The sequence below is a fragment of the Colias croceus genome, chromosome 12, assembly GCF_905220415.1.
Source record: "Colias croceus chromosome 12, ilColCroc2.1".
Lineage (NCBI taxonomy): Eukaryota > Metazoa > Arthropoda > Insecta > Lepidoptera > Pieridae > Colias > Colias croceus.
In genome coordinates, this window is record NC_059548.1 from 2,595,447 (window position 1) to 2,621,137 (window position 25,691).

The following is a 25,691-nucleotide window of genomic DNA, read 5'->3' on the forward strand; positions in this document are numbered from 1 at the left end:
AGATTCAAAGAGGAAACCTCATCTTTTTTTATGGACAGAAAACACGAAAAAGGGGCAATAAGGTAGAACAACTTCTGCCGTAGTATCTAGTCTATACATATAATAAATCTGTAGAAGGGTCAATTCTGTACATTGAAAATATTGAAAAAATAAATAGCAGGGGGTGTTACTGGATCGATACCAAACCCAAATATGTGATTAAAAAAATTTTTGTATGTCTGTCTGTCTGTCTGTCTGTCTGTACGTTCAGGCATCACGTGCAAACTAACGGTTCGATTTCGATGAAACTTGGTATAATTATACTTTATTATCCTGGGCGTAAAATAGGATACTTTTTATCCCGGAAAAATACGTAGAAAAAAATAAATCTTAAGGGGTTTGAAACTTTTTGTATGGACGCTGGCATATCGACCCGCCGCCATTTTGATTTTTTTTCAAAATCGCGGCGCACGATTAAAGTGGTATGTATGGATAGAGGACACATAGACGAACAAAAAATGTCTCATAACATAGTACCCTAAAGCGTCACATTACCGAGATATTTGGAGGTAAATTTTCACTTATGAGTACGACAAACACTAAAAATAGATATAATACGTGTCTATATGCATAATATTATCTCCAAATAATCAATCCCAGGTAGATTATTATTATTACAGGAAGAAAGTAGGTATTCATTACATTACTTACATTTTTATGTAATGTATGTATGTTTTTATGTAATGAATCTACCTACTATCTTCCAATAAACCGTTATTTACCTCCAAATATCTCGGTAATGTGACGCTTTAGGGTACTATGTTATAAGACATTTTTTGTTTGTCTATGTATCCTCTATCCATACATACCACTTTAATCGTGCGCCGCGATTTTGAAAAAAAATCTTAATGGCGGCGGGTTTGATATGCCAGAAAGTTTCAATGCCCTTTTCCGCGCGGACGGAGTCGCGGGCGAAAGCTAGTTAAATAATAAAAATTAAATTATTGAATATATCTCTAGCTTCATTGATTCAAAAATGTTTACCTCTACATAATTCCATCATACCAGATGACATAATTGATGATAATATTCCACGTATTTCCATGTAAGATTTTATAGCAGTTTAATAATAAACACGATTATTACCCGATAAGAAGATATAAGCATCGATAATGTTAACATTCAAAGTGTATTTAAAGGTGCCAACGCGCAACGTGAATACGATAGTTGAATTTGTTATTCTATTTTTATTATCTCGGTCGTGTTAACCATATACGGAACATATATTCAATATGCGTATACAGCCTTTTATCTCAGGATCGTATAATTCTCTCTTAAACGAATGGGAAATCTGTTCGCTGCTTTATTGAATTCCTACGAAGGTCTGTGAATCTTGTTTGTTTCAACTTTCAGGTTTTACGGTGATTTAAAGTAGTGTTGATAAAATGTTTGTGTTGCGGAATGTAGGAGGATTGTATTCAGTAATTCAAAGTTACCTATTTAAACCAACTTATTATTAAAAATTTTACATAACATCACTAAACATTTAAATTAAACAATTTAAATAATTTATTTATTTATCAGCATGGCTGTGCCTGTGTGGTTACAAAGATTTGGAACTTCCTTGTTAAAAAATCTTGTAGTGAGGAAGTTTCCTCTTCCTCAGTTATACATATTGTTTAGTTTTTTAATAACTACTTATTAAATGTCATCTTTTTTCTGCTGAATTTTTATTTTGGAACATTTTTTGCTAAATAAATTCGTTCAAATTGCTAGTAATATACTTTACTATGATATTTATTCGGAAAATTCTTAATTCTTATTAAATAACGGTTATTCAGTTGCTGAAATCGGACCTTAATCGGGTATCATGATTTATTAGAAAGAGCTAACGTGTTGGTATCGAAGAGTTAATGATACACGTTCTGTCTGTATATCTGTATACTATTTTGTATGTAGATTGGAGAATATTTTACTTACACCACTGAGTTTCAATCCTACTTTTATGTTACTTTTTTATACCTTTACGTAACGTTAGATACGTTTTGATCATTAGAATCACCCACAATACATCTGTTGTAAACAGTTCTATATAATATTCCATTGTATTATCGTGATTTTTACTAAGTTTCTAAAAGTAGTTTCATCACTAGGTACATAGTATAAAACAAAGTCGTTTTCTCTATCCCTATTTCCATATGTTCCTTTGTAGGTATGCTTAAATCTTTAAAACTACGCAACGGATTTTGATGCGGTTTTTTAATAGATAGAGTGATTCAAGAGGAAGGTTTTAATATAATATTAGGTTTAAGTCAAAGCGGGCGAAGCCGCGTGTGGTAAGCTAGTTATAATTAATAATTGTTTAAGTTTGACTTAATAACTATTAGGAGCTTGCAATTTTATGTAAATACAAACTGTATCCTGTTGGATAATTCGGTGCTTAATATTAGTAATCAAACAGATTTTAAATTAATTGTAATACCTTTAATTCCAAAATTCACTAATAATAATTTGAGTTAATCAATCTAATCAGTATAATCTGTTGAATACATTGAAAGCTCATCTATGTTTTTAATTAGTGTCGCATCTAGTGCGAATAATTCGCATATAAAATGTGTTTTATCGAATGCATCGATAGCAGGAACAATAATTAGCTAACTAATTAACAGGGATATCAGTTGCCTTTTAAACAAATATATCGTTGGAAATTTAATCTCATGTGCGAAGACATGGCTCGTAGTGCCAATGGTTAAGTCTAGCGAATTGTGTTTATTAGTTTATGCTGTGATATCTTCTTCGAGTATTAATTAATTGGGAATTAGATACCTTGGAGAGAGTGTGTAGGTATAATATATATGGTAGTTTTTGCAAGTCTTGTAAGCAAGACTCTTAGTTTTAAATATGATGAAATATGTTTGACAACATTTGTATGCTACTTGAAGACGAAATAAGTTTGGATTAAAATAAATGTTTTTTCAATTTATTAAAGACTAGCTTACCGCCCGCGGCTTCGCCCGCTTTGTCTAAAACCTAATAAATTATATACTACCTTCCTCCTGATCTCTATCTATTATAAAAAAACCGCATCAAAATCCGTTGCGTAGTTTTATAGATTTAAGCATACAAAGGGACATAGGGACAGAGAAAGCTACTTTGTTTTATACTATGTAGTGACAAGTAGTCGCATCTGTTGTAGAATACTCGTAGCTAGCAAAGGTATACTTCTAGATCTGAATCAATAATTATTTTAATACTCTACATCAATTTGATTTGTTATGGTGGTATGAAGAATCTTACCTACATTTACAAACCATGGAGTTATACGGCATTTACAGTTACCAAAATATCTGTCATATTTCCATATAATTTGACTGTAAATGTGTAATATACACTCAACATATGAAACCTAAAGAATATTTTATACGTACCTTTCGAAGCATCATTTTATAAAATATCTGCTTCGAGCGATAAGCAGTATTTATGGACTTTATCTTCAATCAATGGACCGATAGTATTCTTGGGAAAAATATGAATTTTTGCAAGTTACTATGTCATTTGTGACCTTATTCGGTTAGAGGTTGTTGTGTTATTATGACTGTCTGAGACTACGTGCAGTTTTTTTGTGCATGAATGATGTTGCAGTATTGCATTGTTGTAGGAAAAAATGTGTGCGTGTACTAGTAAGAAGTGAAACTTCTTTATGACCTTATTTTTCCCAAAATAATTTACTTTATGCAACTTTACAGAAATACGGTCGAATCACGCGTGGTAGGGATAAGAAAAAGATGTTACACTAAATATTTTTTCCAACCCCGATAAAGAAGTTTCCTAATTGGCTATTTTGTTCGTTAATTTTAGGTTTATGTTAAGATTCATTAAAAAGTTTATACTTTTCATAAATTAGTATTTTTCAATTCAGAAACAATTTAATTGTTTATGAATATATAAGTAAGTTATCTTTTATACACGTGATTTTCAAGTAGTAACTAAGTAAGTTTATAATAAATAATTAAATGTTCATAACATACACGGATTAACTGCTATTAAGCGCTCTTTACATTTTATAAAAATAGAAAATCACCGAGTTAAACATAAGCAACTAAGTAATGTCTCTCCAGCATTATACCGTTAAAAATATATAGAAGGATCAAAAATCGATTTGTCATCCATCAGACGTCGTTGGCAAGTGCAGTCCCTTGTCGGCTGTGACTCGTTAGATAAATTGATCTTAATTTATTTATATAAAAACGGGATGGCCATTGGATCTCGCTTTAGTCATACCTGGGCGGGAATATGTTCGTAGACAGCTATATACAAGTATGCTTACAAAGCTATCCGGTATTGTTGCAGCGATAGAGTTTAATTAACATACCCATTAAAATATAAAAAAGTATACTTACCTGTATTTTTGAACGAAATTTAGTACCTCCTGATTGTTATATTCCATTTAATATGTTTTAAAATACATTTATTACCTAATTCAATGTTTTCCCAATAAACAACCTTATCCTTTTACTTCCCATACCTATTTCTTTCACAAGTTACCATGTCATTAACTATCAAATAATCAAACACAGACATGTATTAAAAAAATTAACAACAAAAATATCAGGACAAAGGAACTGTTACGGCCGCAAACAGCGTTTTAAAAATAGATTTACAGTGTAACTTTATAATCGGTGTGTGACCGTGGGCAAATGCACTCATGATTCACGTATCATTAGCTCTTTTTGGTCACAATTGGTCGGAATTGGCTGAAAACTGTTGTCAACGCGACGATATAGTGGAATATTGTCCATTTGGTTCCATGTATAATGTTGGCATTAATTGAAGGTGTGATGATGAAGGCTTTAACTGTTAGTAAAAAGTACTGTGTTCTAGAAAGTACTATTAAGTTATTAGGTATTTTGTAAAACACTGCTTTTGGCTTTTCATTGCTTCTCATTGTCATTATTGTGTTCATTGTCTTGCTAGGATGAACTCTACATTATTTACTACTATAAAATGAAATGAAATGAATGTATTTATTGCCACAATAATTTGTATACAAAAAACTTAAAATCTACTTAGTTAACCTAATAAAAAAATTGAAAATAGAAATATAAAAAAAAAAAAAACATTTTAGAGATTGTTATTAAATATAGTCCAACAGTTTAAAATAAGTTAATGTGCACTCTAATATCCATGTTATTTGCGAGATTTACCTAGAGGCAGTACGATTTCAGTGTCTCAAAACTCTCAATATAAACAAAGCGAGAGAAAAATTACTTTCAGCTCACATGCATCGAGCTACGGCAATCGGCATAATATGTCGAAAACATTAGTAGTTTTCCAACTTTTATTATCAGGAGATAAATATATATAAACAGGAGTGTAAATGTAATGTTCACCTTCTTTTGATATTGTGATTTCGAAATCAATTTGTTGTAATAACACACCGTGACAGTTCTGTTTGCTTTAATATTTTCACAGGATATGATAAGAATATAGGTATATTAATATTGTAATTTTATTAGTATAAGATCACTTCCCGAGATCCATAATAAGTGTGTTTGTTCTATGCTAGAGTCAATTTCAAGAACAAAAATTATGAATGATAACAAAATTTAAAGGAATAAATTGTAATCATAATTATCTGCGTTCAGATGAGACGAAAGTCTAAATATTCCAAGTAATTCAATTCACAGACTGATATCTAAGAAAAATTAATCAAAAACTATTTATTATGATAAATATATAACATTGTGGATACAAATGAAAATGAAATGGTACTTAAAACTAATACACTAATAAACATATTATATTCCTAAACATAACCTTTCTATTAATTCACAAGCTGAACTCTGACCTCTCCAGTAGGTGCAAAATTAAAATGTCATTTGGCTAAACTGTCCGAGATTAATTCCGTACATGGCGTGAATAGGTTGACAAGTCGAAAATGCATACTTTACAGGGCAGCCTTTTGAAGTTTACTTTTTTATTGGTAAATCCATTTTTTTTGTATTTTTGTTTTTTTTCATTGCATTATATTTTATAAGAATCGACGTTTCAGATTATTACATAGAATTTAATTATTTTGATTTTTATCATAACAAAAACAGACATATCAAGTCGTTCACCGACGACTTGTCAATGTATTCACCATCGCAAACATCGGTTGTATCGCGCTTTCTTCGGAAATATCTCATTTCCTATGGGTTTTTTGCTATTCGTATTTATTATCAATATTGTAGAATAGAAAATTCTCTACAAATTTTGTTTGAAAAATTTTTTTATACGGTGAACCGTTTTTGAGATAGAGGGCGGAGAGCGCGCGGTCACAGCATCATTTCAGGTCAACCGGTGCCTCCGGTCGAAAATGCAATTTTCTGCAACTGCAAGAGTGGTTGTGGTTCGCGATGCGGATGCAGGAAAGCGGGCTTGCTTGAAAAGCTCTTTAGCTTGTGGCCAATGTAATGGGCAAGCTTGTCTCAATGCTCTACCATATCAGAGCGACATTAACCAAGATGGAACCTTTGACTCCGAAATCATGGAAGAACTTGAGGCAAATGTTGTTGAAGACGATAATGAAGACCAGTTTGAAATTTACCAGCAGCCAGAAGATGACGATGAAGAGGAAGAAGATAATTAAAATTATAAATTGTAGTTTTTGTACCCTTTATTCCATTTTTTACTTTCAATAAAAATAAATGATATTTCTTAATAAAAAGATTAATTCGTAATTTGTTTTTTTTTTTCATCATGTAAGAAGTTATTAATATTAATTAGATTAAAATTCAAATACAGGGTTACCGGGAAAGTCGTACAGAATATTGAAGGACGTTATTATTCAGGTCATTTCTGATCGAATTGGTCCCATTTTAATCCCATCCAAATTTTGACTCGTCTTGGCTTACTTAACTGTTATTTTGTCAATGTTTGGCCTATTTAATAGCAATTTTGAATAGCTAAAAAAACGTAAAAGTTTATAAAATTACTTGCAGGATAAGTGCCATACATTTTTTTTATAAAAGGACTTCAAAATTATAAACAATTAGTGGAAATCCTTTAATTTCAACTGTTGTCGAGCAGTTTTATGAAGCTGTTAGTAAAAGGTTCAGTTTTTGTTGGTCATTTTTATTAATTGGCATGTCTTCTTATTGAAAACATAAATAAACCGGGCCCTAGTAGCTCCAATCCAAAAAAAGTGAAAGAAAAAGATTTTTAAAAAGAAAAAGATTTTTATGATATATCTTTAAAATTCAATATCTCCATAACGGTTAGGTTTCGGATACCATATTATGGGACCAATTCGATCAGAAATGACCTCCTTCAATATTCTGTACGACTTTCCCGGTAACCCTGTATAAATTCCTATATTTTCATTAACAATTCTGCAATTAGGTACATGGGCAGGTAAGTGTTAAATAAATTAATACTGAATAAAAAGTGGATAAGTTAGGAAAAACATGATAAAATATAATATAATAGTTAAGAAAAATTGACAAATATTTATAATCATTGATAGTTCCGGTTGATCTGAAATGATGCTGTGACCGCGCGCTCTCCGCCCTCTAACTCGAAAACGGTTCATCGTATAAAAAAAATTTTCAAACAAAATTCGTAGAGAATTTTCTATTCTACAATATTGAAAATAAATACAAATAGCAAAAAACCCATAGGAAATGAGATATTTCCAAAAAAACGATTTTTGTGACCTTGAAGTTTAATACACACTTACACCCTACCATATGTAGGTTTTGAGACAACTTTTAGGGTGTTAATATACAAGTATATATAGACGTACAGCTGGGTATCTCGAATTCTGAGGTGAACTTCCTAAAATGACTGCACTAATAGGTTTACTTGTCAGATAATATATCGCTCTATTGATGCAGTAATAAGTTGACAACTCGATTTGTACTACTGAACACGCAAATATGGGTAGCGTGATTAATTAAATATCTCGAGTTATTTTGTTAGTTTCATTAAATAAATGGCAGGCTTAACTTTACATATTCAGTTATTCAATTATTCATCAAATAAATTTTTGATATCTTCAGATGTCATATTATTTCTCATTAGTAGAGAGTTGTTCAAAAATTCACAAGTTGGGTGTGTGCGTTAAAAGCGGACCTGTCGACTTAGTCATTTATTCACCATATAAAGCAAGTGATCCAGATGCCAATTTTCAATTAAAAAAAAATTCATACAAGTCGAGTTATCAACCTATTCACGCCTTGTACGGAATTTATCTTGCCGTTTATGATTTCAGTCTGTCTGACACCTTCGACGTCGCTTTCATTATAATAATTTAATCGCTCTTTATCACTTTATTAGCATGCATATTATAATATTATAAAGAAATTTATTTCTGAGTAAAATTCTCTATATCTGAACATCATAAGTATTATCTTATCACATTTGAACGTCATAAGTTTCAATCATAAATAGCAGATTCGTATCTAAAACAGACGTCATTTAAAAGGTATTTCCTATAAAAATATCGGAAACTTATCTATGAGATTTACATCTGCATCCGCGTCCCATTGTGTACACTGTACGTTATTAAAAATACTTTAAAAAGTTCAGAGTAGGAATGAATGTAATTCCATTCAAGTTTTGAGCGAGTGGAACTTCTTGAATCGTCTCCGGAGTATCATGGAGGCATTGTTCTGAGGACAATACGATCGCGGGCATGTGTAGAACTGAAGAATGGGCAGGCCAAGACAAGAATATTTGTCGCGAGCCAGTCGCCTGGCCAGTACCGGACTTCGCAATCTTATGCAATGACTGGACAGGTGCATTATTGGTATTGAATGAAAGGCTAATTGATAAATTTATTGTTTAAATAATTATTTTACTTTTAGAGTTATGGATGAATTTTTTTTTTAAATTTGTTTTAAGAAATTTTAAGTACCTACGGTTTTTAATTGAGACATTTATGCATATAATTAATAATTTTGCATAAAGTTGTTTAGATTATAATTTGTGATATAATATAAAGAATTAATGCAATAAGACAAGAGTCTATTAAAATAGAGCTTAAAGATGACTACGTACTATAAATTACGTCTTCGCCCTTGGTGAAACCGAGGCGTAATTCGTTACAAATCCGGCACTGCTCGTACCTTTTGCCTCCACTATGAAGTATGGGCATCATCTTAGGTGCAATCTCGTTTCTCTTTTGAACATGCAACTCAAATTAGTTGCACTATTCTTCACGGGCCGCTTTAATATTTTACTTTTGCGGTTGGCCTAGATGCTTTTTGGGAGTGCACAAAAATGTCGCAGATTTTTTATGTACATTTAGTTATTATATGGACTCAAACTTTTGAATGTGCTCTAAATATTCTTTCAAATATTTTAATTTGTATATGTTATGGTAAACTTTCCAAACTTAACAATCAGTCTTTTGTACTTATAACAGTTTTCATCTGTTCACTTTTAATATTTTCTGAGTAAATTTTAAAACACACACACACTCTACTTCTTTCTACATCTATACGTAACATAAAAATATTTTGTTTATGTTATATTTAAATTTATATATTTGTGTTCTTTCTACGTGAGTAAAAACTGCTTCCATTTTTATTTATCCACAGCAATTTTATTATACCAACTCAAAAGAAAGATTTAAATATTCTCTAACTAAAACAAAGTACTAGGAACACATAAAAGAGCAAGAGTAACTAACAAAGCAAGTATTTAAAATGTTTTCGCCATACAAGGTGAGCTGATAAACTTTCGCGATAGCTGCATGAGCTTTCAAACTATTTAAGATAACAAAGGAATGCACTAATAACTTAGTTATAAATCACAAATTGAACTATCAAGGCCTTTATTTATTGCTTTGAAACTGTTAATAACTATACTGTGTATAAGTGATAATAGCTTAATGCGAATGGAGTTTTAAGAACACTTGGGGAAACTTGCAAACGTTTAGGACTAGACTGTTCGTGCTTCAATAGTTCTTGTAGTTTCTAGTCTATCACGGCTTATATGCAATTTAGTGATGATTAAAAATAATGGGATTTAGGAACCTGTAATACTTGACTTATTTCTTATCCTGAACAATGTACATACAAAAATAAATCTATCTATTAATTCGAACGCTAATTTTGTAGGCTGATTATCTATTTATTGTAAAATCTCTATCATGACTATAAAGCAATAAAAACTGCATTTACGAATCTATAGCCTCGTCCATAATCGTCTGAAATCCAATGCTACTAACTTAACTAAAAGTACTAACAAAATATACTACTAATATAACCAATACTTTAAATTAAAAAAACTTATGACTCTTACGTTCATTGAAAAGCTTACCATTCTTTCTTACCGTATTTCCACGAGGTAATGGATGTAGAGATGAAAGTTCCGCAAGATATATTTACCTAGATAGTCATAGACAATCCGAGGAGCTATGCTTAGATGGGGGTCGATCAAGTGAGCGCTTCAGACGAGCGCCGTGAAGTGCTTTAGATACCTTTAGGCTTTGTAATCAACCTCTACAATACCTTTTCATTTTTATTGTTAATTTACAAAACGCCTTTGATATGGTGATGTTAATTTGCTCGAGGTTTCAAATTGGGTGATGGAATAAACGGGTAATGGAATTTTAAGGGAAATCTCGATTACGTTCTAATTTTGAACCCATGTGCAAATTTGGTGAGTAACTGAATAAATTTGGACGCACTTCCGAAATTTATTCTGAGTAACCCAATATTACAAATGAATATTTGAATTCTATCCGTTTTCATTGTATGTAAAGATAATACATAAAGCATCCTATTCAATAATAAAATTCTAACTCGAAAACGATTCATAGCGTCGTCATTAATCAATTCGCAATAAAACGGACACCACACTGCGTTCAGCGATATTATATTAAAACATTGTCATGTCCATAGTCATGTCATATTTAATTATGGAGAGACAAATCAAATATTCATATTGAACATTGCTCTTAAGTGACTCCAGTTGTTCCGGCCAAATATTCTTATCAGTACCCAGAATTGACAATAACAATTACCTAGTTTATCTATGGAATTACAATTACCAGTTGAAGAATGCATGCGAGGCCTTGAAACCTATTAGAGATCATTAGCTAAGAATGTAGGCGCACTCGGCTGTTGTAAAATTTGCTTACTCATTTTATTAGTTACCAGGATCTTGTATTTATTTTGAACCCATGTGCCAGTATAGAATAGCATAATTATTATGAAACACGACGTAGCATACATACAATGAAAATGTGCATGAAAAGCGACTTAAAAAATTAATTTACACTACGGCCTATAGGTAATAGCTCTAGAAAAAAATTGTCTTGGTAGAGAGTGATTTAAAGATTAAATAATTTTGTGTGGTTTTGATGACTTTCGTAATAATTTGCGAGAAATACAATGAGGAAAAATCACGTATCTTACACTTTTAATTACTTACAATTACTTACAATTTGTGCCTTCAGCAGACGCATATTTAGATATCATAATATTTAGAAATAAATATAAAAAATTACGGAAATGGACAAAAACAATAACAGAGTGGTATCCCAGGAATGGGAAAAGAAGTAAAGGACGTCAAATGAAACGTTGGGAAGACGATCTGTAAAAAGTGGCCGGCTCAGAGTGGATGCGAACTGCGAGAGATAGAGAGAGATGGAAGTCTTTAGAGGAGGCCTTTGTCGAAAGACAAACTGTTAACTATTGAAACGTGATTGAAACCCATTGATAGAAAAAAGTAATTATTGTTTAAAAAAATTGTAAATATTATTGTAAAAGATTAAAGTAAGACTAAAGTTGTAACTATTGTAAAATTTAACAGTAATAAGGGCTTATTTTATTTTATTTTATTTATTTTATAAAAAATTACTAATTTCGGTCATAGCTTTGAACAAACATTTTAACCTACAAATGAACCAGATTCGATTGTACTCGCGTACTTTTTGAAGTAAAGAACTAATCGTTTCTCCAATTAATTATCTGTTGCTTTGCCCCAATTCCTCGCAGTATTCAATAAGTATTTAAAGAACAATGTTATGTTGTAACGAATTAGCTTCACGAATTTAATCAGTAGAGAAGTGTGGACTCACCGCAAACGCAAGGAATCCCAAAGAAACTTTGCAAAGGGAATGTTAAACAAGCTATTTGCAAAGAACTTTAAATTGCATTTTAAATTTTACTCGTTAGCATTATATCTTGTTAATTTTTTAGTCTTTATTGTGAAGCTGCAAGGGAAGAATGCGAGGCTATGTGGTATTTGAAACAAAGGTTGGTTAAGATTTTTGCTAGTGTTTCTTAGGGACTTGTTATCATATACAAATCTTAATACAAATATTGTGAGTTCACTAGTTGGAAATATTTAAAGTAAAGACAATGATTTTATAAAACTCACATGGTAATTGGTAATTGGTAAAGGTCGGATGAATTTGTTTTACGATTAAAAATTATAAATGTTCAATTAATCGTCTGACCTATTCAATGAACATGCACGCAAACCAATGTTTGATTTTGATATTATCGTATGGATTATTTCAACAATATCATATAAATAATTACACATGGTGACTTTAGTACCTAAATATGATCTGAAAACTATAGGAGTAAATGGAGTAAATGAAGACGATTCTAATTATTATAGTTTTTGGACAATATCTACCTTACCGTACCGTGCGATAATAAAAGAAACAACTATAAATTCTATACTTGGCTACACTCATTACATAAGTTGCATAGTTTTACAACAAATGCAACAGGAAATGCTAGAAACTTGTGGATTAGCGGTAAAAAGTGAAACGGTAAATAAATCACGCCTATCGATGCTCCAGTCCCGCATGGGGTCTAATTGTGCTGACGTAACGGTTACTGACCGCACAATGTAGCTTTTTCATATATTTGAGAATAGGGGCCCTAAACAATGCGTATAGGTGTAATAACTGCCTAATCTTCCTTCGCGTGGGTGAATACAATGCGATATGATTTTTGAGCAGATTGTTGAGAGAATTTTTACCTTATCTTTTTGTAGTCAGATGAAATGTTAATTCTTATTATTAAAGCCATAAACATTTTATGTTATTAATGCTAAAATATATCTCTATGTATTTGATTTCTTCAAATATTATCTCATTGTCCTGTTTAACCTCATTGCTCTTTCATTGCTCTAAAAAAAAACATTTTACGCAAAGTATGTACACGTTCCAAACAAATTATGTTAACACGGGCTATTAAAATCGGCACGGTGGCGGTGGGCCGAACGAATCGGCTCAATTTATGAAAGCCTGTACTCTGTCAAGGCACTCCCAATTTTGCTCATGCGTCTTGATTGATTGCGGACACGCGGGATATTCACTCCCTTAACGGTGTGGTAGTATCCCATCGTAAAAGTAAAATTTTATATTGCTTGATTGTAGAATGTAGAAGCCTATATGTGCAAGTAAATTCGAGGGTTTTATTCTTTTTCAATAAGTACTAATAGTGTAATGTGTATGTTGTCACTGAAAGAACATTTTGTTTGTTTGTTGTGATTTAATGTGATCGATTTTTAAAATGACTTTACCATGAGATAGTTACATCTTTATTTAAGCTAATGAGCGTTTGGGGAAAGCTTCTATTATATTTCATTTTTAGAGTTACGGAATTTTGTCTGTAAAACTTACAACATCAGATGTTGGATAAACTTTTGTTGTAATTATAAAATCCATATTCAATAAATAGGCCTATAAATAATGTTTACAATTATAAGTACCTACAGCATCTCTAGATTGGTATCTTGAGATGTGTGCAGATAGAACAGTTTAAAAATTCCTCTCTATATAGTAAACGATTCATTTTCTCTACGGAAGGTTGAGTTTTATTATAAGACTAGCTTTCCGCCCGCGGCTGCTCCCGAGTTTTCAGAGAAAAACCCGCATAGTTCCCGTTCCCGTAGGATTTCCGGGAAACAAACCTGTGTGTTAATCCAAGTTACTCTCTATATATGTGCTAAATTTCATTGTAATCGGTTCAGTAGGTAGTATTTGCGTGAAACATACTTATGTAGATACATACCCATACACACACATCCATCTTTACAAACTGTAGCATTTATAATATTAGGAATAACACTTAAACACTAAGGATTAACACTTTGAAGATAATAGGAATGACACACATTAAAGTTAAATACGCAGTAAGTACAAATTACTTCCATGGTGAATACTGTTATTCTCAACCACGACTATTTTAGGAATGCACTTCGTCTACAAATGCAACTAGGTACGCTAGGCTACGCAAATATGTGAGAGAAAAACTTTAACGAGCTTTGATTGGAGACAATATTTACATGAGTCATTTGTATTTGTTTGGCAAAAGTTTTAAATTCAAATTCATCGCTACATTTTGCTACTGCTACATTTTAAAAGAGAAACTATGGAGTTTCTTGCCGGTTCTTCTACATAGATGCTGTTTTCTGAATCAGTGGTAAATGTTAAAATATGTTAGAAAGTGTTGTGACGATTCAAAAGTGCGTCTTGAAGAAGTCCAATTAAATAAATAAATATTTAAGTTCACTCAAATTTATGCATTTTAAATCATACATGAAATTGGTAAATTACTTCATGCTAAAATAATCTATCTTTATTTTTCTACAAACGAGAATAAACACATAAAAAATCCTATGAAATATTTTACCTTATAAACTGCGATCCCTCGAAGTTATTGTTTATTTCAAAATTACGTGCATATTTCATACGTAATGAGGGCAAATAGCAAGACGCTATAAGTGGTATTTCCGTCTAGAAAACTGCAGCTTATCATATGCAGATGTTTATCTATTATAACATATGAATTCCTGCTATAATGTTGTATTTTATCGCTTTACTTCAGTTGAAATACTGAATTTTTATGTAAAGAAAAGAAATGCTTTTCTTATTGTATGCTTTTTCAAGTTACAAAAGAGTAGTACATGAATTAGTTCTAAAATTAACGAGTCTGTTACAATAGGATATAATAATAATCTCTACGAATACAATACATAATTAGTCATTCGAAGACTTAATCGTATAATCACAATATATAATTGTCCAAAGTACTATACTTATTGAATTCAGGTAACGAAACTTGGTTCTATTATTGCCTTTTTGTGCCAAAATGAAAATGCATATAAATTATAAAGTTCATCACAATAATCAATAAGAGGTAAGGGATCACCACATACATACCTATCTTTACGTCAAAAGTGTCATACTGTCTTAGGGCTTTAAATTTTTCACACCTAATTCTTACCGAAACACGCTCCCCTTATATTATATAATAGCTTCAATCTTGGATTGAAAACTGCACTTACTGTGAAAAACCAAAATGAAAATACTGCCACTAAATGGAATGCCGTTCTCAATAGAGGCCCAGTGGAGTAGAGTAATGCGCGGGACCGTTGATCGAGTAAGTTCGCGGAATCGTGAGCGCATCCAGCATTTGCAATGCTAATGTTGCACACCTCTGCTCCATCGTGCCAGCTAGTACGTGGATAGAAAAATAGTTTGATTCGTAATGATTGAGCATTGATTTAGATATAGGTGTTTATAGATACTATGGTGTGTACTTGGTTCCTACAATATATGGCAGGTACTTGGTTTGGAACTAAGTGGTGCGCGAGAGACGCGAATGTATTGGTGGTCAGAATAAGAGCAATTTTTACGTGTAAGTAACTTACTATTGATGTCTCTTTCTCTCTAGCAATCTATCTTGTAGCTCTCTCCGTCTTTTAAAGCCAAAATCGTCGCCTTACTACACGACGTGGCGGTATTGCTATGACGAGACCTGAAATTTTACTCTTAACGCGCCTAAAGAAGTTTCACTTCAAAAATAAAATTATATAACAAAATATATTTAATTTTGAAGGGAATTTGCCTAGATGTTATTTTGTCGTATAAATTATATTACTTATTTTAAATTTATAGAACTCCACCATTTGTTTATACATTTTATACTTAACACATTTAATAGCTTTTGATTCAATTGAAAAGTTTGCAGAACCAAGCGGCTTGCCTGAAATTAATTGCCTTACAATAAGCAAGACGCAGGAAACTTGTATAAGAAATCTTTCTTACTTATGAGCATAATATAATATTTCTCGGTTTTTCCGTCACACGACTAATACATCACGCTGGCCTTTTATTTATAAGACGGTGTTAAGTCTTCATCAATTATATGGCTTTTATAACTGTCAAATATTAAAGTCTACGAAATACGATTCTAAATTGAATATATAAATTACTAGGTTGCCGCCCGCGGCTTCGCCCCCGCAGTCAAAGAAAAACCCGCATAGTTCCCGTTACCGTGGGATTTCGTTTCGTGGGATTGCGTCATTTTCCCGGGATAAAATGTAGCCTGTGTCATTTCTCGGGTATCAAAATATATCCATACCAAATTTCATGAAAATTGGTTCAGTAGTTTAGGCGTGGTTGAGTAACAGACAGACAGACAGAGTTACTTTCGCATTTATAATATTAGTATTGATTTGCATAATATTTATATGATGATCGTGTACTATGCACCTATTAGAAAGTTATACCACACAACCGTAATATTATAACTGTATCAACTATCGAATAACCGAACATATTAAGGCTGATTATTAACGATCGATTTTGCGACTGCTGTGCATTCAGAATTAATATTTTTTTAAATATGTTTTTTATCATTAAAACGAAGTATTAGCACATATTTTTAACGAGTAAAATTTTTCTAAAAATCTCTTTGTCTCTGCTTCATTCTTTTGTAGCAATAGTTTTAATTGATTGAAAATGTACAATTTTAAATCTTTACATAAACTAAGTCTACATAAACAGTAGGTACATCCAGTACAGTAGGTACATTATTTTCCTCGTCTTTTTTTGGGTTGCCTGGTAGAGATCGCTGCCAGCGATAAGGCCGCCTACTGTACATTGATTAATTTATTGTTAAGTTTATAAAATGTATCATATATGGTGTACAATAAAGAATTTTTCATTCATTCATTCATTCATACATCTATTCATATATTTATAAATGATCTCTATACTTATACTTATTTATTACAACTTTTATTCATCGTACATGTCTAAGAATCTTAATTTGATTTTGAAAAACTATAAAACATGCATTCAATGTTTATTAATGAACCGATTAGTATTCGTGTGCAAAAATGTAAAGAATAGAATCAGCATATACGAATTTATATTGATTCAGAGCAATAAATTATTGATATGAATTATAGTAATTGTTGCTAAACACCGTTAAATAAAATTCCATAAGATTTAAGATTTTATCTATTAATTAAGTTCCAAAAACTTGGACGCTTCTGATCCTAATATTTAGTAATTTTTGAATGCACCATTCGGATTTCTACCAGAATTGTAAATTAGCATAAACATATTAAGTTTGTATGAATATGAGTATATTCATAAAAACTTATGCGTTATGGCTCGCTTTGCTAATCGGTTTGGTTTTTCCTATCCATTGCTTTACTATTTATGCTTCCAGCTCTGAATCAATCAATTAAATAATATAGAGTGCTTATATTCTGACGATCAGTAACTGAAAACTGCTTCAACTTATACGTCTGTAAATACAATACAGATTCAAGTTAGAGTGTACCTCATAGATAATACTGTATATATGTGTACCTTTAGAACACCATATACCATAGACGTAGGTAATCATATTAAATGGTAATAGTAAATCATTTTCAGCAAAGAACCGATAACAGAAAGCCGAAACCAGATAACGACTATAACAAAACGTAAGCTCACAATCGATGAAACAAATAAACAAAAGTGGCCGCGGATATTTTTATCGCTAAAAATTGTTCGTATTTCGGCGAACCAAACCCAGATGCAATCGGTTTTTCATCATGTGAACACGCTGTAATCCTGAATTAATTTTGCCGTCCTTGCCAGCGGTGATCCGGCTAAATGAATTTACAGAATGCACATGGATTGGGACTCCTTTTGAGTATTATTTCAAGCATATAAATGGTACAAAAAGTTGAAATTTGACTGTCTAATTCAAGAGGTTCTAAGATCAGAACTTCAGTAGTAGGTAATTCATTTTAGAAGGGTATCAGTTAAGGTTCCGTTAAAGAAGTTTAGTTTGATTTCATTTCCTCAATTTGCATATTTATATAGAATAAAATTGTTATATTACATTTATTGTATTTTAGTTTAAATTACACTATATTATAGCGACTTATTCAAAGTTTACTTACATAAATTCTTGGTAACAATTTTAAAACGTTTATTAAATCCGTGTGACACATTTAATTTGGTAACTTCTCGCATTAAAGTTACCTGGTATTAATTCAAGTTAAATTTCTATTCGCAGTCGCGTGGAAGTTTTAAAGACTGAAACTATTTCAGAAGATAGATAGTTGTCACAAAGGCTTGTGTAGGCCCAGAGTTCGGAATTCTTCGAGTTATGTTACAACTTGCGTAATGTTTCTTGATGTGTGTAGGATGTTTGTTTGTGTGTGTTTTATAAAGGGGTAATTGACTGAGACATATTAAGGTGTTAAAGGTTTACATTGACTGAAACATAAATGCGTTTTGTGTCGAAAGTTAACTTGAGAAGATGAAGATAAGTTGTTTGGAATTTAGGATTTCTGTTTTAGACAGAAAAGGTTTAGGTCAAAGAATTTGTTTTTAAAAATAAGGATAGATTGGTTACCTATATTATTATCTTGTAGAGGTCAGTCATTGGTTAGTATTGAAACTTTTTTCGGATCAATTTATTTTTATGGGCTATCGTGATTAAGGTCTGCTTTTTTATAACTACCTTTCGAATTCTTATATGAGAAAAAATTAAGAAGTACAATAAATTATGAAAGAGTCTTTGTTACCCATCTAGGTTATTGCCAAGCGGGTCAATTTAATTTTACATACCTACTTAAATAACATGTTCTTTTTACTTTTATTTCCAGTTCAAAAATTGATCATTTTCGTCTTTTTCTTAGTGAACAAGGCTCTACACAATCTTATTAAATGTGCAATTTTTCCCATAGGTATATGATATAGGCACAGATAAATATACAGTTAAAGCCTTCTAAGGTCAATGGGCTTTTTATTTTCGTTGCCATCATGATAGAGTCGATGGTCTTACCGATAATGAGAAATAAAATTATTGCTATTATCTTTCATTATTATCGGCTAAATGACTTCGCGGTCGGTTCTCAGAAGGTGTATTGATGTTGCGAATAAGTTGTTTCTACGAAGTGTCGTGTCTGATTCGTTTTGCATAGGCCTCGTAATGACGCAGGTGGGTTGGTGTGAGTGTTAGTACCTAATGTGTGCGTGTGTATGTGTGTGTTTTTTCGATTAATTACCTACGTTAGGTACGCAATTTGATGTATTCATGTACGTACTATTTCATGTCTTCATAACGAAATATTAATGAAAAAAATTATATGAATTACTGTTTCAAAATTAAGGCTTCGTTTTAAAGCTATAGCTGGGCGTGCTGAAGTTACTATTCTTTGCTTAGTATCACTCGAATCAAAAGTAGCTTATGTGCTCATCAGACTAACTTATATAATTATATTATATACTTATTTATGCTATATTATGTCAATCACAGAGGATCACACGTTTTTGCGTGAGAGGGACATGCATCCATCCATATAATAATAGTATTAGGATATTCATATATTCTATGCTAATATTATAAAGCTGAAGAGTTTGTTCTCAGGAACTACTGGTCCGATTTGAAAAATTCTTTCGGTGTTAGATATCCCATTCATCGAGAAAGGCTTTATAATATCATCACGCTAAGACCAACAGGAGCGGAGCCACGCGGGTGAAACCGCGGAGCGCATCTAGTTACCTTATATAGTGACGTAATTAATAACAAGAGTGAGTGTATTCAATCCCTACAACTGACAGTCTTATGTTTTTATTAAATGTGGGCGAAAATTACTAATCTACAAGATGTTGTATTTAATAAAAAGAAATAACGTTGAAAATATTTTTTGGTTAGATTGTGATTTCATACGACTACAGAAACGTATTATTTGACATTTACATATTTTTTTTAGGATTTATTTTTCACATTTTATGACCATATACTTATAATATATTTCTATTTTTTTATAAAACCACATTTGACCTTAACTTTTATACCAGCACTAAACTGAGTACGTAATATTTGTTTTTTTACTTAAAAATAGCAAAAAAGGAAGAAATATTTTTGGAACTGTTTAGCCGTTTAAAAATATACGTAGGTACTATGGAATAACATCATTATTTGAAATATATAACTAGACGTTGACAAATAACGAGAGATTTTCCGTAACGGGACCAATAATTCAAAACGTCATACGAATGAAGGAACCCCTTAACTTTTATAAAGATTTACGACAATTTCCTACAAGTTACATTTTTACTAATGCAATGGGTTTCCGGGATTAATGTTCTTAAAGTTGCTTTTAATAAAATTGCACTTTGATACTTATGTTTTGGTATTTTTAAACTTGATTTAATGTTATTTAAATTGTAGAGTATCGGAGTAGTAGAGCTAGTAAAATTATATAAGAGCTTATTTAAGAAGATATTGTTACTGATACGATAATATATTAAGAAATTAGATACCATATTCTTAAATATAGTGACAGAGAGAAAAAACGTAGTTGCAAAAATTTCTAAAATGTACAGTGTAAGACTCTTATCACTTAGGGGTATGAAAAATTTACCGATTAATAAGCACACAAAATTTAAAAAGAATCGGTGCAGCCGATCGGTGTAGTATGTAACCAAACATTGTGACACGACAATTTTTATATTATATATAGAGATCTTACTCTTAACACCTTTTGCGAATATATTTATTTAATTAATTTGAAAAATTTTACCATAAAAGGCTTATTAATGAAAGAAACGTTTAGGTTAAATGTAACCATAAATATAACAAATAAGTACTAAATTTACACAACTGCTTGAATTATAACTAATATCAAATATTTATCTCTCGGACTGATACAGCTCATCAACTATACAAATAATGTTAATTGTCCTTAAATGGTGTTTACAGTTGTTTTACTAATATCACAATAAGTTGTACATATTATTTATATTCCATTTTCATAAGTTCAATACTATTATTAATAGACATGTATTAAAACTTAAATGTTTTTTAATTCGAAATTTGGAAAGATCTACAAATATCTAGATCGCTTGCTCACTGATTTCATTTTGATTACAAATTAATACAAAAACATTACCGGGTTTTCAAGAATAGTCGCGTAAAACCAGGGAAATAAAATCTATATAATATAGCCTATAGGTACCAACATAAAGTTAACATATTTTTGTGTATCTGCCAAGAGCGACAAAAACCGCGGCAAGCAGGCCCCGGCCTGTCACTGGCAACTCCAGATTATATCGGAAAATCCAATTTTGTGGTTTCGTTATCGGCCGACTTGGAAGTTTGATCATTTTTCTTTGCTCCCTCAATTACAAACCGTTAGAATACCGGGCTATCTGTGTACTTTTTGTGGTTCATTTTTTATTAATGTTGCCGCATCTAAATATTTTCGAAGCTTCATGGTTATAGAGGGGTATATCCATCTAATTTGATTAAAAGAAAAATGTTTTCATCTATAGACACCGTTGATAGACACATATTATACCAAGTTTTTTTTTAATGTTCACTGTAGTTTTTCATGCAATTGTAGGTATGTAGAGTCAAGACCGTCAAACGATAGTAAATACAGTATGTAATATTTTAATTATTAGTAAAATTTACATCGCTTTACATGAACATTATTAAGATAACAAAAGTTTTAAAAAGACGCATACATTATTCGATTACAATTACAAGTATTTAATCAATTCGATGTACATAAATGTTCTCATATTTTAATAATTAAACACTCCAGACATATTTTTATGAAATACCTTGCATATGCACGGAAAGCGTATAAAGGACAGTAGACTGCAGGTATGTCCACAATCTACATAGTATATATGTTATAATCCAAGACTGCTTTGTGCTGAGCGCATGGGGTTGGGAATAAATATCTAATGCTTTTGTGTGCACATTATGCTCATGCCGGCATTTATGTGCCCACGATATTGCATGTGAAATTTTGATTAAACATAACAATGAGTGTAATGTACGGTGCGCAAATTATAAACTTAATACTTGAGTGGGGTCTGTCTGTGGTGTGGTATGAATTTTTGGTATTATTTATTTTGTGGAGTAATTAAATAGTATTTAGATAGGTGGATTAGATTATTTGTATAAGGATCAAATCGCAAAAGGTGTTAAGAATAAGATCTCTAGGTATATAATATAAAAATTTTCGTGTCACAATGTTTGTTAACATACTACTCCGAAGCGGCTGCACCGATTCTTATTAAATTTAGTGTGCATTATAATCGGCTAATATATATTTTTCATACCCCAAAGTGATAAGAGTAAGACAGAATTATGTTAACCGGAACAGCTAGTTAATAGATAAATTTTTAGACCACGGAATAATTTCACATATTTTAGAAAGTAATTAATAGTGTACAAGTATTTTGGAAAGTAGTGAAAACATTTATAAAAATTATAACAGAAAACGCTTCCGCGCAAATAGAAAATGTATTAATTCGCTACCAAGCGAATTATGTCAACGTATTTCTATTTTATTAAAGATATATCCGTTATCCATTGCATTACATAGGATCATTCATCAAGCTAAGCCAGGATAGCATGTTGTCGTCGGAGCGTTCATTTCTCAAACCTTATTACAACTTGTACCCGACTTGTGCCTAAGGCTTGAACAGCATGAAATTAGGTACCCTATTTTGCATAAATCATAACCCTAAAGAAGCTCAATTAAGTTATTTATCTGGAGGGAACATGCAACACCCGTGGTTATATTATCAACGATTTAGAATAGGAAGTCGTTATATTGTGCAACTTATTTAGGGACATGTTGATTAAATTTAATGGAAAATAGTTATGTATGTATTTGGGAGAATAACTTCATTGTGCCTCTGTTGTGAGGGAACTCGCAAAAGATCGATAACTATTAAGGGACAGGTAGTGTTAAAAGGCGAATAGGGAAATCCGTATAAAAATGGCATAAGGTATGTATATTTAAATCTGTTGTATATTTTATCTTTTCAAGATTATCCAAGAACGGCAGCGTACTTCGCTGCCAAATTTCAAAAGCTTCAACATTGTATTATTTTTCTGTTAAGATAAAGACCCTAAAACAGATGTAAGTCTGGATGAAGACAGTACTTAAACTATAATTAAAGGAACCAAACAAAAGCTTACCCGACTTGGCAGTCGGACAATTGGCCTATGTCAGTTCCCGGGTTGCCCCGTCGTGTAGCCATTTTTATTTCATTTTGTCGGACCCTTAAAGTTCAGTGTCTAGACCGGTTAGCCCACGCTCGCACAGATTTCTGCATCTTACAAGCTCGCCATACGAGTTACTTTATATCCCTTTTTTATCCTTTTGCAATACGATGTGATATTGGCCTCGGCGTTAATATCGAGTCTAGTAAGCTTATGGGTTGTTTAAACGTTTATATAGCTATGTGCTCGGTCAGTATGCGGTTTCTATTGTACAGGATACTAATGCGGTAGATACACCACACGATAGATATATTGTACGTACGTCTACAGAATTTTTATGTCTTATTGATGATGAATACATATAGCTGATTGACGCATATTACTTACTTACCTCTCTTTAAAATTGACAATACTTTCGATATCAATAACTTTGTTAGCTCCTGACGTCCTATTAACAATTACTGACCCTCAATATGTTAGCATATTAAACACCTCACTTATCTTCCTTACAATAATTTGTATTTTCACCAAGTTTTCATTACACATTTCCACAGTTGATTGTGCATACATAAAGTATGACCTTATGTACATGTCAGACGATTAGTCAGGCATGACGTCCATCTCGGGCCAAGTGATTGTCCAATTAGTGTTGGTTTGTATGACAGACTACCTTTACGACCACGCGTTTAGCGTACAATCAAAATATCCTCTTGAGAGACGAATTTAGATGTCCGTTGTGAAGAAAGAATAGGAAATGTGAACTTTGTACACGAAACTCTATATTTTTACTATGTATGTTAATCGTATTTTGTAGTGTTTGATTTTACGCGAAGACGCGAGTATTATACGTTAAGAAATTAAAGATTTTGAAATCCGTTAAAATCTTTTATTTCTATATGTTAATCGTGTGTAATGTATCTTATTGTTTTTGTGAGACTGATTTTTTTAAACAAGTAAATAATTGTTTACCTTTTTCATAAGAATCATAAATCATAATATTATGTTTGTTTACTAGTTGCGTCTTTAATAAGGGTCTAAATAAAAAAACTTAATGACAGTAATGTTGTTTATAGACCTTACAAAAGATATACTCTTTAAAAGATATAAAGATAATAGATTATAAGAGAAAGATTTCTAGTTAATAAGAATTTCCTCTCTCTTAATTAATTGTGGTACAAATAAAGTACACTATTGTTTTGTACAATGGAGGACTTAATTGATAAGTTTTGAATCGGGAAATTAGAAAGAATTTCTGCTCTTGGGAATTTAAAGACTTCTTGGAATATTTCCTATATAGTCTTTAATTATGTAGGATTATTAAAGTAATGCAAATATAATTAGTAAGTATTAAAGATATTCGAAAAGTTTTGAGGAATGAAAAAGTAGTTCGTGTTTAATGCTGCAAAAAAAAAAGATATTAAAGGTTGACTTTTAAATCGATTGTAGAATGATTTGGTATACATTAATCTAAACTATAAATTCACGAGTCCTTGCAGAGTAGACGTTTAATATATATACTTAATATTATAAAGCTGAAGAGTTTGTTTGTTTGAATGCACTAATCTCGGGAACTACTGGTCCGATTATAAAAATTCTTTCGGTGTTAGATAGCCCATTTATCGAGGAAGGTTATAGGCTATATATCATCACGCTACGGCCAACAGGAGTGGAGCTACGTGGGTGAAACCGCGCGGAGCAGCTAGTAGAATTATAATTATAGAATAACTGACTTTACTGGGGTCACAAGTTCGTTGAAACTGTCCTTTTTACTAATTATCTTTATACAAACGTGTTGATCCTGAATAATCCAAGGGATCAAGAAGTGTCCAACTTATTAATGAGGATGTATTCCGAAAACGTGCCGTTTGCTCGCGTACCTATGAAAAGTGCGCTCGTTTGTAAAGAAGGGGGAATGAGTTAATAATAAATGTATCTTTACAGTTTATTTAATGAATAACATTTACAAGCATTTACCTATGAATATGACATCAAGAAAACTTTTAATTAAAATCGATATGAGTTATGATGGGGACGTAAAACTTTTTAATGTACTATATATTATGTACAATAATTAATTCATTATATTCAAATTAAAGCTTTCAATGTTTTACCTTAACTACACTTCTCAACAAAGCGTCGGGAATAATGGTTTTGTTCATAAAAAAGAACTAAATATTTTTTATAAGTCCGGCTATATCAAATGTAGGTAAATAAATTTATACTCTCTACATTTTGCGTAGGCTCCCCAGACAAAAATAAAGGAAACAAGTTACCTTGCCAGTTTATGCAGACACGACAGACAATGCTTAAAGCACTATAAATCAGATATTTTTGTACTAGTCCAAACCCTCCTTGCAAGTACTCGCCTTTGTAATTGATGTAGAGTACGAAATATAATAGATGTAGAGTCTTCATTAGAATTACAGCTCT

At 31.6% G+C, this 25,691-nt stretch overlaps 1 protein-coding gene across 4 annotated transcripts in view; it reads left to right on the top strand.

The window, feature by feature from the left end:
• LOC123696371 (protein alan shepard) overlaps positions 1-25,691 on the top strand; it is a 171,640-nt gene that overhangs the window by 22,855 nt on the left and 123,094 nt on the right. The window lies entirely within an intron of this gene.